Raw genomic sequence first — 16,541 nt, forward strand, 5'->3', positions numbered from 1 at the left:
CTAATTGTTTTTCTTTTCAGTATGTGTGTGTGCTGTTACAGGAAGCAAATTAGCCAAGAGGGAGATGGGTGGAGGAGAAGGCATGTCTCTCAACTGCGAATCTGAATACCTGCACAACTCTAACTTCTTCAGCAGATTACTCTTCTTGGCATACTCATGGTTGTGCTCCCACTGACTTCAAGCCACAGTGGCATGAGCTGTAGTGAAAGTAGGGGGAGGGAGGGTGGAGCTCTGGGGCCTTCTCAGAAGTAGAGTTAACATAGCTCAGAAGAGTTTTGAGGAAGAGATTTCTGTCTCTCATTCATAGATTCACAGATACTGAGGCTGTAAGGGATCATTATGATCTAGTCTGACCACCTGTATATCACAGGCCCAAATAATTCCTAGAACAGATCTTTTAGAAAAATACCCAATCTCAATTTAAAAATTGTCAGTGATGGAGAATCCACCATGACCTTTGGTAAATTGTTCCAATGGTTAATTACTCTCACCATTAAAATGTATGTCTTATTTCCCGTCTAAATTTGTCTAGCTTCAACTTCCAGCCATAGGACTGTATTATACCTTTCTCTGCTAGATTGAAGAGCATGTTATTTAATATTTGTTCCCTATGTAGGTACTTACAGATTGTAATTGAGTCGCCCCTTAACCTTCTCTTTGTTAAACTAAATAGATATAGAAGGCATGTGTCATAAATATAAAGGGAAGGGTAACCACCTTTCTGTATACAGTGCTATAAAATCCATCCTAGTCAGAAGCAAAACCCTTTCACCTGTAAAGGGTTAAGAAGCTAAGATAACCTCGCTGGCACCTGACCCAAAATGACCAATGAGGGGACAAGATACTTTCAAATCTGGAGGGGGGGCAGGGAACAAAGGGTTCTGTCGGTCTGTGTGATGCTTTTGCTGGGAACAGATCAGAAATGCAAGCCTTCCAACTCCTGTTAAGTTAGTAAGTAATCTAGCTAGAAAACGCTTAGATTTTCTTTTGTTTAATGACTGGTAAAATAAGCTGTGCTGGAGGGAATGTATATTCCTGTTTTTGTGTCTCTTTGTAACTTAAGGTTTTGCGTAGAGGGATTCTCTATGTTTTGAATCTGATTACCCTGTAAGGTATTTACCACCCTGATTTTACAGAGGTGATTCTTTTACCTTTTTCTTTCATTAAAATTCTTCTTTTAAGAACCTGATTGATTTTTTCATTGTTCTTAAGATCTGTGTTCACCAGTACCAATTGGTGAGAATTATTATCAAGCCTTCCCCAGGAAAGGGAGTGTAGGGCTTGGGGAGATATTTTGGGGGAAGACATCTCCAAGTGATCTTTTTCCCCTGCTCTTTGTTTAAATCACTTGGTGGTGGCAGCATACTGTTCAAGGACAAGGCAAAGTTTGTACCATGGGGAAGCTTTTAACCCTGCTGGTAAGAATAAGCTTAGGGGGCCTTTCATGCAGGTCCCCACATCTGTACCCTAGAGTTCAGTGTGGGGAAGGAACCTTGACAGCATATTTTCTAATCCTTTAATCATTCTTGTGACTCTTCTCTGAACCCTCTCCAATTCAGTTGAAGCAGGTTGCCCTTAGACGCAGTGATCTGCAATCCCAGTGAAAAGGGAAAGTTCAGGAATATTAATTAACTGGAAAAAAAAAAGTTTAAAGTCTTCAGTGGCTGACATGTTGGCTTGTTTGAAACTACATAAATATGCAAGACCAGTAATGGAGAGCAGAATTTTGTCCCTGAAATATAATACTTTCAAGGGGGTGTTGGACAGAGCTCTGGTCCCTGCTTTAGGGGATTTTTTCGGATTTCATTTTTCTGCAGATTGGATGGGGGTTGTGATTGGGATTGGTTGGGTTTCTGGTATAGTGGTGATTTTGCCCTCAGTTGATATAATAAAATTTAACAGTAGATAGAATAGGGTACGGATGTCATATCTGACAGCATGGGCCTGTGGCCTGCTTCTGACCCCACCCAGCTATATATCTGAGATCTGAGCTTCTCTGGGCAACAAATAAGCATCTAAGGCATAAGTCAAATATGGTCAGAGCCTTTTCCATCCTTCCCCAATAGAATTCTTGGGTGTCCTATGGTTATCAACCTAGCCCCTCAGGGTGTAAATTGATTTTGTGTGTGTGTGTGTGTGTGTGTGTGTGTGTGTTTCTGTGGTGAAATGTGGAATTGAATTTGGTGGGGCTAGGAAATAAATCGTACTGATTGCAATAGGCATTGTGGATATTCAGAGCCTCTGAAAATCAAGACTGTCGGTGTCTCAAGTTGGGCACCCAAAATCAGAGGCCACTTTGAAAATGTAGGCCTTAATCTCTCTGTCCTTCTATTTCTCATCTATAAAATGGGGATAACAAGATTCTCCTATCTCGCAGAGCTATTGAGAGGATCCATTCATTAATCTACACGAGGGACTCTGATATTACAGTGATGTAATAGAAAAGAAAAGCCTACACATATATTTAATCATTAAACAAATGAGATCAACGGTGAGATGTTGCACAGAAGAAGTGGGTTTTGAGGAGGGATTTGCAAGAAGTACTGGATGGTGCAGAGAAAGTGGAAAACTTTCCCAAACAAAGGAAGTGATGAGGAAAAATAGTGTGAAGTGAAGAATAGAGGAGACAAAGATAGGACAATGTATGATTAAATGTGAAAGGGATGTTGAACGAGCAATGTGGAAATTGGATATGCTAAATATATGGATTATTTGTGTATAAATAAATTATCCATCCTTACGTGATAGCATCTCTGTTTAACATGTACATGTGTTTTTAACAATTAATCTCAGACATTTTGCTTTAGAGTGACATGACACAACGTGTACAGTACATTCATACCTCCCTATCTGGATTAATGATATTCCTGGGAGAGAGTGATGGTGACTTCATCTAAATTTCTACGAAGTACAGAAAGTAAAATCTGAACCAGGCAGGGCATTATTCCTGTAACAGAAACAACTTGTCAACAAGCAGCATTGCAGTAATTAACTGCAGTATTTTAAAAAGGAGATGTTCTTCTAGGACTAGACTTGGAGTGGGATTATGGTCAGAAAAGTCAGTTTGATCTGATCCCTGCATGTAAACGAGAAGATGGGTTGACCCAGTGATGTCCCCATCAGGATGCTGCCAGAACTGGAATATGATGCTGAGAATTTTTTGTCTGGATGTAGATCTTTGTTCTGAAACAAAATGGTCAAAAATGTCATGGCAACATATATCATTGTGATATATCCACCTTCCCCCCAGCATTGTCTTTCTGCTGGATGTCCACACCACTCTCTCTCCCCACCCACCATTGCTTTTTTTGGAGAGGGGGACCTTCAGACCTCCAACCTCCCCCTAAGCTCTTTGGGGTGCCAGCTGTTTGTTCCCTTCCACTGTCTCTTCATGGGTGCCATCAGGTCAGGCCACACTGCCCTCTGAATTTATACCACCCTGCACAGGAAGCAATAGGGAGTAACATAATCCATTTCCCACTCCTAGCTTCTCCTGCTGGAACTGTGGCTACCAGGAGTCCTTGTTCAAGCAGATTTGAGGAGTACAAGTCAGTTATGCTTTGATTACAGACTCTTCAGTCCTGATGATGATGCATGAGCCAGAAAGAACCTAGCCTGACTTCTAGATCACAGGGCATTTTCCGTGCTAGCAATTAGGATAAACATCTTTGTGCAACGTCATCTTTGGGGTGTTGAGCACCCCCAGATCTTGTTGTAGTTGTTGTAAACTGGTGTGTGTGCGGGGGAGAGAGGGAAGGTACTTTTCAGGTTTCAACTCTTTTTATACTGTAAAGTAAGCAAGTCTGAGTTATTGAAAGGCAATAAAAATGAAAGCCTCCAATGCCATTTTCAGAGTCACTTCTCAGTGACTGCCTTTAGTTGTTATTTTGGGCCATGCTGGAGGATAGCAGCTGTTCCTTGTTACTGGGGTTGGAAATTAAAACAGAGATCTACTCAAAGCATCTGACAATTCCAGCAAGCTTTAAAATGCTTTAAAATATAACAAAAAATATAACCAGGTCCCACAGCTCAGTACCATTTTTTTCAAAATAATCGTTAATTACTTAGTGTATTTATTTCCTTCTTTCTCTTCCCCTGAGCTGTTACTTTGCTGCGCTCAAATCTCTATTACACCAAAAGGGACAAACTCCTGTCCACAATTACATCCATGTGAGCCTGTTAAAGTCAATGAGGTGGCAGGAGTGTAAAAGGACAAAATCCTAGACCAGAAAATTTCAATATTTCTAGTTTGTTATGGTGATAAATATTTGCAAAAATACTTAAGCCATGTTAACATTAACAAGGAAATGGCTTACCTGCCTCTCTCTTCTTTTTTCATAAGTATGGCTTTTGTTTAAATCTTCCCATTTCTTTCATCTCTAGCTGAAGAAAATAAAGTGGATTCGACTGTATCTTCAGATGGTTATGAGACTTCTTAGCATTGGAATCTGTAGTGATCATAGCTTGCAACACACAGTCGGCTATGCAAGACTTGAATCCACCCAGGGTGCCATAGTAACACTTATTCCATAATGCTTGGAAAACCTGCATTTCAGCATAAAGGAAGAAAATCAAAACTTGTATGATTCTGAACCTAATTTCAGGAAGTAGAAATGAAACTTTCTCCTTCATTTGTTGGTACAAAGAAATGCCCTTTAAAAACACATTTTTATTCTGTATTTCATAATCAGGAAAAGAATGCAGAGTTGACATCTTCTAGCAGTCAGTTTATTCTCCTAATTATGTTGGTTTATCACTCATGCTGAAATGAATATTAATCCCCACAGTAAATGTAGCAGTGTGATCTGTTCAGAGAAGAAACAGTGTCCTTATAAAAGCTGGCCAAGTATTTCCTGAAGTCAGAGGATTTTCTTTCTGGGTGAGATTCATCTCTTCTAGATTGCACAAAGCTCAAGTGAATGTGTGCTAGAATCTACCCTTAATACTCAGTCTAACTCCAAAACTCCTCAGTGGCTTCTGTTCCAGCCTAGGGTTCCACACACCCTGGAATGAAGACAACATTATCATCTCTCTCTCTCTCTCTCTAAATTCCATCTGTTTTTACTTTTTTCAGGAGAGAGGGGGGAAATACTAAGGGTTCAGTGGGCACTGAAAAGAGCCAATTCTTTAGTATGCACTATTGATGAAACTGTTCTCTAAATGAACTCTGGTAAAGATAGCATTTCCGAAATGAAATAATGTACATACAAGCAACACAAGATGACTGCACATTGGGATGATAGGGCCAAATAAACAAACCCTCCTTAAACGAAGCATGTGAATATCGGATTTCCAGTAAATGGAATTACTCAAACATGAGACCGTTGCCACTAACCAGTAGGACGCGAGATCTGAAAAAGATAGCGCAGGCAAGTAAATGACAAGGTTTAAGATGTCATTTGCTTTGGCCGAATAGCCAAAATCTTAACACTTTCCCACAATCAGTTCCAAAGGAGCATAGGATTTGCTGTGCTGTATCAGACCATTGCTCTGTTACATCTGGTATTCTTCCCCTGGCAGTTGAAAATTCCTGATGCCTCAGAGGAAGATTTAAAAAAACAACCAAAAAACCATGAACTAAGGGCAAGAACACCCTGAAGAGAATTCTGAGATTCCCTTTGCAGCATTTCTTCAAATCATTGTACTGGGGTTTAGGGTTTGCCCACCGGCCTCCTGCAAAATGAATAGGGGATGTTACCCCCAAACCACATCAATCTCAGGGGATTTGCTCAAGCCCCATGACTAAAAATACAGGGGACTGGAGTCCTCTCCATCTCCATGAAAGGAGGGGACAGGCCATGATAATGTAGGGGTAAAATAAACCATAACTCCTCTTTATTACTGTTGTCTGTCACCAGTGCAATGAAGGATCAAATTGCATAAATACAATAAGGCTCAAATTTTGAAACACTTGTGTGTTCCCACCTTAAGCATGTAAAATCATTAAAGGAGGCACATTGTGTATTTGTCCCCTTAAAATGGACATGTGCGAAAGGTATAGGTGTTTTTGTGAGTCTGGACCTAAATATTATTGTCCTCACTAAACCCCCACTTCCCCCTACACAATTTGAAACATCTGTTCAAAAGAAAGCTGGGAATGAGCTAGCACAGGTGACGTGTACCTGCAGCATGGGGTTAAAGTTAACAAACTAGGGATGGATAGCTTGTATTTCTGCTGTTTGGCACATAAAAAAGGCTTCAGGTATTTGTTCCTTCAATGCGTTTCAGCATAAATGTTCATTTTTAAAAACTTTCAAACATGCAGTTAAAAACAAAACAATTTTTTTTCCCTGAAATAGCCTGAAGGATAGAGCCATTGATTCTAATGAGCAGGCAGATTTAGTATTGGAGTTCTAGGTTCTCTGCATTTTTGTTTCCTCTCTATCAGTAGTGGATGGCTTTAGTGATCAGCGGGGATAGTAGTGTTCGTGGCAATTTAATTCCTTGCAGATGTGGTGACAAAAATTGCCTGTCGTTCTTGCAGTCTCTCAATATCTGCTGGGGTAGAAGAGTATGTGGAACAATAACTCTCCAACAGATGCAGAACTGTAGGGACAGTAGTGTCTGTGGTACGAAAATTTTACCAAAAAATACAGATTTGTGGAGACAGTAGCGTCTGTGTCACACAAAACTTTCCAGCCTCTGCTGGGACAGTAATGTCTGTGTTATATAAACGTGCTCTTTATTAATCTGCTGGGCCAGTGAGAGAGATGTATTATACATGTCCAATTTTAGATGTGCAAATCTCATCTAGTGCCTGTTTCTTTTTCAGTTATTTATGCAGAGTGAAAATGAATCATCCAGTGTAGGAAGAGTTACAGGTATGGGGGAATCGTTGTACGGGAAAAACATTGTCTTTCAACTACCCAGAAAGACTGCTCAATTTTCTACTAGCGAAGTATTAATTATTAATGGCATCATTCCCCTGAACAGTCTGCTTAACTCCAATGATATTCTGGCTGCCATAAATGCTTTGGGGCATTGAGAGTTTCACAAAAGAAGTATATTTCTTCAGAACTGCTGTGTGCCCATATCCAGCATTCTGATCTAGATCCACACTTCAAACACTCTTAAATTCAGGGCTGCACAGATGTAGGGTTTGGGTTCAGGCTTGCATCTACTTCAGACCTGGAAAAGTGTCGAGAAGGACCAGTCCCAGTAGAGAGAAACTCAATTCAGAATTGAGGGATGTCATGCTAACGTAAGAAAGAGTGGCATTACAGTTGGATAACACAGGCTCAGGGGTTCCCTCCCCCTCCCCCCTGATTATATATTGTGCAGTACAGTACCTAGGCTTTTTAAAATAATTTTTTGTGTGGACACCAAAACTGATGATGATTAAGTCTTACCAATTGACTCATAATCCTTCCCCATCTATATATGACTGAACTTCAAGCTAAAGGGCAGTACTATGGCAAGAATTAGATCCCATCAGGGAATTTGGGTCACTATCACAGCATCCTCTTACTATTAGTAGTAGTGCAGTGTGTCTAAAAGCTAGGCACTGTACAAACGTATAACAAAGAGATGATCTCCGCTGCCAAGTTTTTGCTCTCTAAGCAGGAATAAAGGAACCATTATATTCTGCATTTCTTGACAGACTCTTAAAAGTGGTGGGGACGAGGGAAGAAAACAAAGGTTTTTGCATGTGATATCACCATAATTGTGACCTACCATTCCAGAGATTAAAACTGAGGAAAAGACTGAGCTCTGCATAAAAACACAGAATTTTTTTTTTCCTGTTAAAGCAAAATCTATTATTATTTATTGTACAATGCCCAAGAACATGTTAGGTGCTCTACCTATTTGGGCCCAAATCCTGCATTGGGAGAGGTAAGTATAGACCCTCTCATGCTTTTGGGGAGCCCCTGGGCTTTCAGTGGGACTTTCTAATGGCACAGGGGCCCATGCCGGCAGTTCCCAACACAAGAGCAGGGTCTTAGAATTGTGACATTCCCCAGGGGTATCCAGGGATATGAGGCACCTCACCACTACCTGCCCTTAGCATAAAGAACCTTGTCTGTGCTTGCTGTGGATCAGCTTCCTAAAACCAAAAGCCTCTGGCAACACAAGTACTGCCTTCCAGGTCTTCACAGGCCTTGCTCCCTCTGTGCAGTTAGTGAAAGGCACCTGCCAATCCCAGAGCCCTCTCTGAGCATTCCTTGTCCATTCCCTTAATCACTGAACACTCACAGAACTACCAGGCCAGCAGTTACCAAAGGAACAATATATACACCAGCTTGTAAGATTCAGCTCAGGACCAGCACTTTGCTTAACACCTCAGCATAACAGCACAGAAGTATATTTAGAGTGAAAACAAGAATAAGTTTGTCATCAAATACCAGATGCAGGAGATAAAAAGGATATTGGAAACTAAAGGTTACCTATAAAACGAAATCAACATGCTTTCTAGAGACTTGTCAAGGTTCCTTTCCCACTCTGAACTCTACGGTACAGATATGGGGACCTGCATGAAAACCCCCTAAGCTTATTTTTACCAGCTTAGGTTAAAACTTCCCCAAGTTTTGCCCTTGGACTTTATTTCTGCCACCACCAAGCATCTAACAGATATATAACAGGGAAAGAGTCCACTTGGAAACGTCTTTCCCCCAAAAATCCTCACCAAACCCTACACCCCCTTTCCTGGGGAAGGCTTGATAAAAATCCTCACCAATTTGCATAGGTGAACACAGACCCAAACCCTTGGATCTTAAGAACAATGAAAAAGCAATCAGGTTCTTAAAAGAAGAATTTTAATTGAAGAAAAAAAAATAAAAGAATCACCTCTGTAAAATCAGGATGGTAAATACCTTACAGGGTAATCAGATTCAAAACTCACCTCTAGGCAAAACCTTAAGTTACAAAAAGACACAAAAACAGGAATATCCATTCGATTCAGCAAAGCTATTTTATCAGCCATTTAAACAAAACAGAATCTAACACATATCTAGCTAGATTACTTACTAAGTTCTAAGACTCCATTCCTTTTCTGTTCCCGGCAAAAGCATCACACAGACAGAGAGAGCCTTTGTTTCTCACCCCCCCCCCCCCCCAGCTTTGAAAATATCTTGTCTCCTTATTGGTCATTTTGGTCAGGTGCCAGCGAGGTTATCCTAGCTTCTTAACCCTTTACAGGTGAAAGGGTTTTGCCTCTGGCCAGGAGGGATTTTAAAGGTGTTTACTCTTCCCTTTATATTTATGACAAGACTAAACATAACTAACAGGTTAACCTTCTGTCTAAAAATGTTTGTTACTCAGAGTCCACTTCAGCATTTTCAACCAAGGCTGGTTGAAACCCCGTTTTTCTGAATGCAAGCACGCTGTCCATTTACTTCCTAAGTGCAGTGTACCAGGGTGTCTGCTTTGACTTCCAGAAATACCCCCAAAGTTTGTCTGTATTCTTAGACAGGATAACTCCTTGTGGTTTGCTTTTTCCTGTGTGCTGCTTCCCTTTTGACTGCACATCTCTTTAACATTTGTCTTTTGTATATAAATGGGCATCTGTTGTGTTAGCTTACAATGCTTAATTTACATCCCAACATGGAGATGCACATTTTTTATTTCCTATTTGGAGAAAAACTGGTTTTTCACCTTTGTTCGTGACTAATAACTGGATACAGACTTTAAAACATATTTCCAGTCTCTGTATATACATATCTCCTTACATAGTATCTGTATATACATTAATATCATTGTGAAATGATCAGTGTAACACTGGCTTTGAGACCTCGCATAACTTTCTTTGGTGAATTAGAATGTACACACCAGACTCATGAGATTTCTGTAACCTCTCTGAACCCCTTTGCCAGTTGGCATTCAGAGGTTCTTGAGTCCCAAGAATAAACCAGATTCTTTGCCCAAGGAAGTTGGAAGCTAAATTCCTGATCCTGCACCCCTGATGTACATGTGTGCTGCCATTGATTTCAACAGGACCACACACATGAGTATGGGTCTGCAGGAATGGGCCCTAAACAGACAATATGCAAAGAGGGGCAGAGGGGATTCCCCCTCCCCTAGTTTTTAACCCCTTGCCAATATTATTGTTACATTCTCCTTTACTTAAATTTACTATGCATTAATTTACTATGCTCTTCTGCTTAAACTACAATGTTCAAAGTGAAAAATGAGGAAAATGTAAAATGATGGAGGCCTTTTGAAACTTCGAGAGAGTTTAAAGTAAGCAGGCAACCTGGGTTGCTCGTTTTATGTGTGATAGTAAAGGTGCATTTATCCTTTCAGAATTGGTTTTCATGTATAATCATTCTAAGCAAAACTGTAAGTTTTATAAGACAATTACAACACCCTGACCATTGCTCTTAGCCATGTAATGGAAAAATGTATACAAAGGAAAATACAATATATGATTTTTTTTTTAAGTGTGTGTCTCAACTTCAATCTTCTGAAACCAAATCCACGCAGGAAAACTGTTAACCTAAAGACGTTTATATATAACATATCCACTTATCTATGGCAGTAGGAGGATGAGGGACACAGCTCTCTCTTGTATAATGTGATTCCAAACAGATAATGTGGTAGCATGACCATTATCAGCCCACCGCCATTCTATGGTTTGGGGATTATTTTTGCTCTTTCAGAAAGTGTCCTAAAGGGTTGCTTTTAATTTGGACAAAGAGTTCTGAAAATTAAAGGAAAGTTAATTATATAAATACGGAATTCACAAAACTGAAGCAACTGCTCTGTTTCCAGTTGCTTTCTTATAGTTTATTTCCACAACAGTATAGATTGAAAAATCTCTACACAAACCATAGTGTAAAGTGTCGGGCCCTAAGAATAACTTGTGGATACATGATTTGATAAACATTTACAGTTGCAGTTGGTTAGATTCTGGGATGAGCTGTTTGTAAATATCTAGAACTGTCAGAGTGGAGTTGACATCCATTAAAAGAAAATAAATTCTGACCCAATAATATTCTGTGATTTCACTGTTGAATGTAGGTTAATAAGTATTCAATAATAATCCTGACATAAATACTATTGCATATTTTAAGAAATGGTGAAACTTGTTTGGCTACAGATTGCTAATTGTTGCAAGCTCCTTTGTATGTGTTATGGAACTGCATACATAAATTATGAACAAAACTGAACTCCTAAATTGATTTGACTATCTGGCCCACAGTGCTAAGGATGTTATTTTGCCAGATTATTGCAAAAAGACTTTTTCAGTAATTGCACTAGCGTAAAATACAGTATACATGTAGTGTTGTCTTAATATACATGGAGTCAGAGGGGATGGTTTAGAGGTGTAAATCTGAAGTTTGAAATACCTATTGGTTAAAGTGCCTATATTGAGATACGGTACTGTACTCTTTAAGATGAGACTTTAAAAAATGGAATGGACATTAGATCCTAATGTTGTTATTAATTATTTATATATATAGCACTACCAGATGAATTTAAGGCTCCATTGTGCGAGATGCTGTACATTTACATAGCAAGAGACAACTGCTGCCTCAAAGAGCTTACCATCTAACTAGACAAGACAAACTGCTGGAGAAAGCAAGTATTAACTCATCTTACAGATGGGAAATGGAAGCACAGAGAAGCTAAAAGGGCTGAGAATGACATTCTGTCCCCCGCACTCCCCAATGTGCTTGACCAAAATGCATCCTCCCCTCTTGTAAACTGGTTGGTTGATGCATTTACCCCAGAGGCAGGTGCTTTCCAGTAATTCCGTATGAATAGAGTTTTTAAGTGCTTTAGAATGTTATGGTATGAAATATGCACATCAAAAATATTTTAGTTTATTGTCTTTGGTTATTTTAAGGGACAGAATTGACCCTGAACAGTTCCTTGCATTCATAGAAGAATGAGGATCCACGAGGATCAATATGGTCACTACCATACAAGCACACGACCGTATGAATTCCAGATTCCACAGAACCCTGTTGAATCTCCCCACTCTCTCCGTGTACGCCATGTTCAAATGCACATCAGTGTAACTTTTTTTTTCTCCCTTAGTAGATTACTCTCAAATGTTTCCTGCAACAGTATAAAAGAAATAATGATCAAGATCCAGGATCTTTCCCTGGGATTCATGGCAGGCAAGAAACACTGCCTTGTAATTAGTCCCCAGAAAATGCCTTGCACTAGATGTATCAAAATCATTCTGCAGAGAAGGCTGAACTACATTTTTAATTTGAGTTTGTGGACTAAGGGTAAAAAATAAAATTTAGAGCCATTTCAAACCCTAGTTTGACTGAGAGTAGAATAGGTGCTTTAGAGGGGGCGGAAAGTCTAGAGTTGATTGTTTCTCTTTTCCCTATTATGTGGGGCAGGAAAGGCTAGTAACAAAGCATTTCTCTCTCACCTTTGGGCAGGACCCCAGTCAGAGAGCAGGCTCAGCCCATGCTGGAAAAAATGCAAGGATTACACGAGAATGATGAAAGAAATCACATAAAAATGCAAAGAACAGGTGGCATTCCAGGCATGAGTCTAGTATCTTTTTATGAGTGATCCTTTCGCTTATGCTACTATGTGAAACCTTAAAAGTCAGGGAGAAGGAACAGCACTGCAGGATTTCACTGCTAATACCAATTCACTCTTTTGAACTAACTGCTGTTCCACCCCCTTATATGCCACTATTCAGCCCCCGATATGTGGAGAATCATTTCATCTCCGTACTTTGATTTGTGTTTCAGTTTCGCTATCTATAAAATAGGGATAATACTTCCCTACCTCACAGAGATACTGATCTTTCATCTCTGTAAAGCACTTTGAGCTCCTTGGTTGAAGAGCCTTACAGAAGAGAAAAGTATTGTTTTTATTTGCTATTACTAGCAAATGTCTGGTTCATCCTGTTTAACTCAGTGTCTAAAAAGATGTCCAATACTGAAATAGCTCAGTTTAGGGAACCTTGAGGAGATCTTATAATCTCCTCAAGGTTCCCTAAACTGAGCTATTTCAGTATTGGACATCTTTTTAAGAAATGACTTTATGCATCTTATAATGCAATATTGTCTTTATGCAATCTTATAAGAAATGTCTTTATGCATTTTTTTCTTATGTAACCTATCACTGGTATCTATAGCAGTGAGTAACAAATGTGTAAAATAAGCAATCTCTTGAATGGGAGTGTTTTGAACATGCCATGAAACTCAGGGAAAGGTTCTGGATCCTGATCATTATTTCATTTTTACTGTTGTCAATAAAATTGATTGTTAATCAGTCAGGCCATGGAAGTGGGACAGGCACTGAAGAAGGTTCATCTCCAAAGTATGTCCTTGCAAGAAAACAGGCCATTGGAGCTTTGCTATAAAACATGCAAACATCCTGAGGAAATGACAGCAATTTGCAATAAACACTAGGTGTAAACAATTACCTGTGACTTGTTACACTTATTTGTACAGGCAGCTGGCTAAACAGACACACTACTCACAAGTCTGTGCCCATCAACTTCAACACTGGAAAACAATTACTAGTCAATTTCCCTGAAGTAAAAAAAAAAAAGTCAGTCTTGTGCTATATGACAGCTGGCAAGGAAACTGGGTGAGCAAATGTGGGTGCCTATAGATGTATTTTACAAAAACTGAAGGATAAAAATAAGTAAGTGAATGGTGGCATTTTGCTGAGAACAGTGACACTTTTCTGGCCATCCACCATCAGATCTTGAAGCCTAATAAGGTACTAGGTGGATATGATGCTTTAGTGACTGGTCAGGGTGAGATCCTAGGGCAAGACTTGAGCACAAAGCAACCCAATCAAACAGGGAGACAATGAAAGATATAATGCAAATATGTCTCTAGCAATTCCAATGGATCATCGTCCAAGGGGCAGGCAGACACAATTTGCTTTGCCTTCAATTTGCCTTTCCAGGCATTATTTTACCTATTTGCATTTTGCCATGTTTGGTGTTTTCCTTCCAGTTTGATTCTATTAAATAGAAATGTTAAAGTTACAGGGCCAAGCCACTTCATAAATATTTACCAGTCACATTGTAGACTGTAAATGATTGGCTTTACCCCTGCATGATAATGAACAAGTAGGATGACTGATGAAGAAAGTGTGGTTTTATTTGAGTCTCATACAGCCCACACTGACACTTGTATAACAATAATCTCATAAAGTACAAGATGCGCAAACTCCATGAGATTGTCAGGATAGGCCAGGATGGTGTCTTGGAGAAGCAGCTATTCCTTCCAGCTGCTGTATCAGCAGGGCATTTTTTTTGTGCTAGTTGTGCTGTTCTATTCCAAGGGGTATTTGTTCTTAAACCTCATGATCCAAATCATTAGGATGGAGAAGAGGCCCTCTGCATGCACGGTGGCCCATTCCTGGGTGAGGTCTGTCTCTGGGCGGGCCACATTTCTCCTCCTAGGAGCCATCTCACAGCAAATATTGCATCCCTTTCCCCTCCATAGGGCATATGGCTTTGGACTGTAATCTCCTTCTCTTCAGGTGGCTCTTATTGTGGGCGCCGCATTCCTTTCCTCTGCCACCCTGCAAATAAACATCCATTTTAAAAATTCTTTTCTACTTTGAAGAAGTGTCCAGTAGAACCTCAGTAATGTGCAAAGCGCTCCGATTTGCAGACCAGCAAGTGCCAGCGTGGCCAGCTCTTTGCCCTTCCTAAAGCGATGCACCCCAGGGCTGATGGGGGAGCTCTCGCTGCAGGTGTCCCGGGTAGGTAGTACGCACGGGGGCTGGAGTACCCCCTCCCCAGGAAGGTGGTGACTGGGTGTGGTTCCCCCTTTGCCTTCCCCATGGGTTTTGGGGCCCTATACTCCTCCAGGGGGGCTCTGTCTCAGGGGAGGCGCTGCACTCCTGCCCTGTCAGTACTAAGCCCACGCAGAGGAGTGTCTCTCTTGTGGGTGCTTTGCCCCCACCCTGGGGTGGGTGGCTGGTAGGTGCTCCACCTCCTTGCTGGGGGGGGGGGGGGCTATGTCCCGCAGCCCCTCCAAGCTTGAATCTCCCTAAGATGCTGTGACCCCTCCCTGGGGGCTCTCACTTCAGGCGCTGCGCCCGCTCTGCGGGGAATCTCGCGGGAGGTGCCTTGTTGCCACCCTGGGGAGCGCGGGCCCCGCCCCTAGAGGGGCGCGCTCCAGCAGCAGCAGCACTGGAGGAGCCGCGCCGCGCCGCGCCGCCAACTCCTCACTCGGCGCCGGGGAGCGCGGCAGGAGTCGGCTCATCCCTAACCCTACCGTGGAAGCCCAGTGCGCATGGCGGAGCCGCGCCAGCCGAGCTGGAGGGGCGCAGGCGCAAGGCCAGCCGGTCCGGGTAGGCGGCGGGCTGCGCTCTTCTGTCTGCTCGGCACATTCGCAGCCGCGCTGGGAACCTTTGTACTGAAGCGACCGGCAACATCAGACCTACCTGGGAATTTGGGCTGCCGCTCTGTTGCAATCGGAGTTTTCTGCCGTGACATGTTGCTGCTCCGGGGCTGTTCCTATTAACTAGCTTGGAGGAGCGCAATGCAATGTATTTCCCCTCCGGTGTGAAATCGACTCTTGGCTCTTTCCTCTGTTGTTGTGCATTGCAGTATGAGTGCGTTGTGTGATTACTACCCGTTTAGCAGCCAGCGCACGGTGTAAAGGACGATTGCATTGTTCTCCTTACTGGCTGGCTTTCAGATTCTGCTATCACACCCCCTTGCCCTGAGTCACTCTGCCATTGATGAGTATGAAACTCACTCAGTGGCTGCTTTCTGCCCAGGGAAACGTTTCATCAACCAATGCAATGCACACAACTGGCTGCTGTACAATAACCCACCCCCTCCAAGAAGCACCTTTAACTTAATGATTTATGACCCGAAGGGGGGGGGGAAAAAGCGGGTTCCTTTTTAGGTGGGTGTGTGGAAGATGGTCCATTAGGTTCATAGACCTCCGGGCCGGCCTTTTGTACAGTCGATTAAAAATAAAGTCGGTCTCTTTAACAAAATAATTAACACACAGGAAAGGGAAATGGGGGGAAAGTGATGTGTGCAAGGTTGATCCATACGAACCAGTGTCTAGAGTCTTTATTGTTCTGCATTAGACAACAAAGAGAGGAGTTTGCCTGGAGGGGCGGAGGAAGAAGAGGGAGTGGGTCAACCAGCCTAATGCCGGCCCCTCTGCACTGTGCCTGTCCAATCGCCTCACACAGCGATAGTGTCAGTAGCATTGTGCTGTCAGCTCTTGCCGCTTACGCGGCGGCTCCCTGATTCCCCCCCCCCCCGCCCCCCTCCAGTGCTGTCTGGCTGCAGCAGTAGGTCAGACCGAGGAGGGGAGAAGAGGAAAAAACGCTGAGTGAGTGGAGTGGAGTCTGGGAGGGGCTCCTTAAAGAAACGCTGCCATCGCTTGGCATTGTGGCCAGCAAGGAACTCAAGGGGGGGAAAATCATCGGAGCTCCTCTCGCTGTTCTTCCCCCCACCCCACCCCCAGCCAAAAAAAAAAAAAAAAAACTTCGGGGGGGAGTCGTGGGGGGGGGGGTGTGCTGAAAACATCTTATAAACCGGATTGCACTGAAAAAAAAAAGATACAAAATATACAAGCAAAAGGCAACTGATCCCCGGTCTCCAGCACTCGCCTTCCCTCCCTTTTCTCCTCTCC

General features: G+C 42.0%; 1 protein-coding gene and 1 long non-coding RNA gene across 4 annotated transcripts in view; one reads left to right on the top strand and one right to left on the bottom strand.

The window, feature by feature from the left end:
- Window positions 1-16,145, bottom strand: part of LOC119862785 — a 26,054-nt gene extending 9,909 nt beyond the window's left edge. The window contains exons 1-3 of one of the 3 annotated variants that reach the window (XR_006274904.1): window positions 15,328-16,145; window positions 4,317-5,004; window positions 2,843-2,947 (exon numbers count right to left, since the gene is read on the bottom strand). This is a non-coding gene — a long non-coding RNA (uncharacterized LOC119862785). Of the gene's footprint in view, window positions 1-2,842; window positions 3,184-4,316; window positions 5,005-15,327 lie in introns of all 3 variants that reach the window. The other 2 variants (XR_006274902.1, XR_006274903.1) reach the window with 2 other exon arrangements.
- Window positions 16,146-16,212: 67 nt separating this feature from the next.
- The window catches only part of MEX3B (mex-3 RNA binding family member B), a 4,155-nt gene continuing 3,826 nt past the window's right edge, over window positions 16,213-16,541 (top strand). Inside the window, exon 1 of the mRNA XM_038420083.2 lies at window positions 16,213-16,541. This exon is cut by the window's right edge and continues 348 nt beyond it. The gene's annotated coding sequence lies outside the window, so the exon portion shown is untranslated.

Source organism: Dermochelys coriacea, chromosome 10 (assembly GCF_009764565.3).
Source record: "Dermochelys coriacea isolate rDerCor1 chromosome 10, rDerCor1.pri.v4, whole genome shotgun sequence".
Classification (NCBI taxonomy): Eukaryota; Metazoa; Chordata; order Testudines; family Dermochelyidae; genus Dermochelys; species Dermochelys coriacea.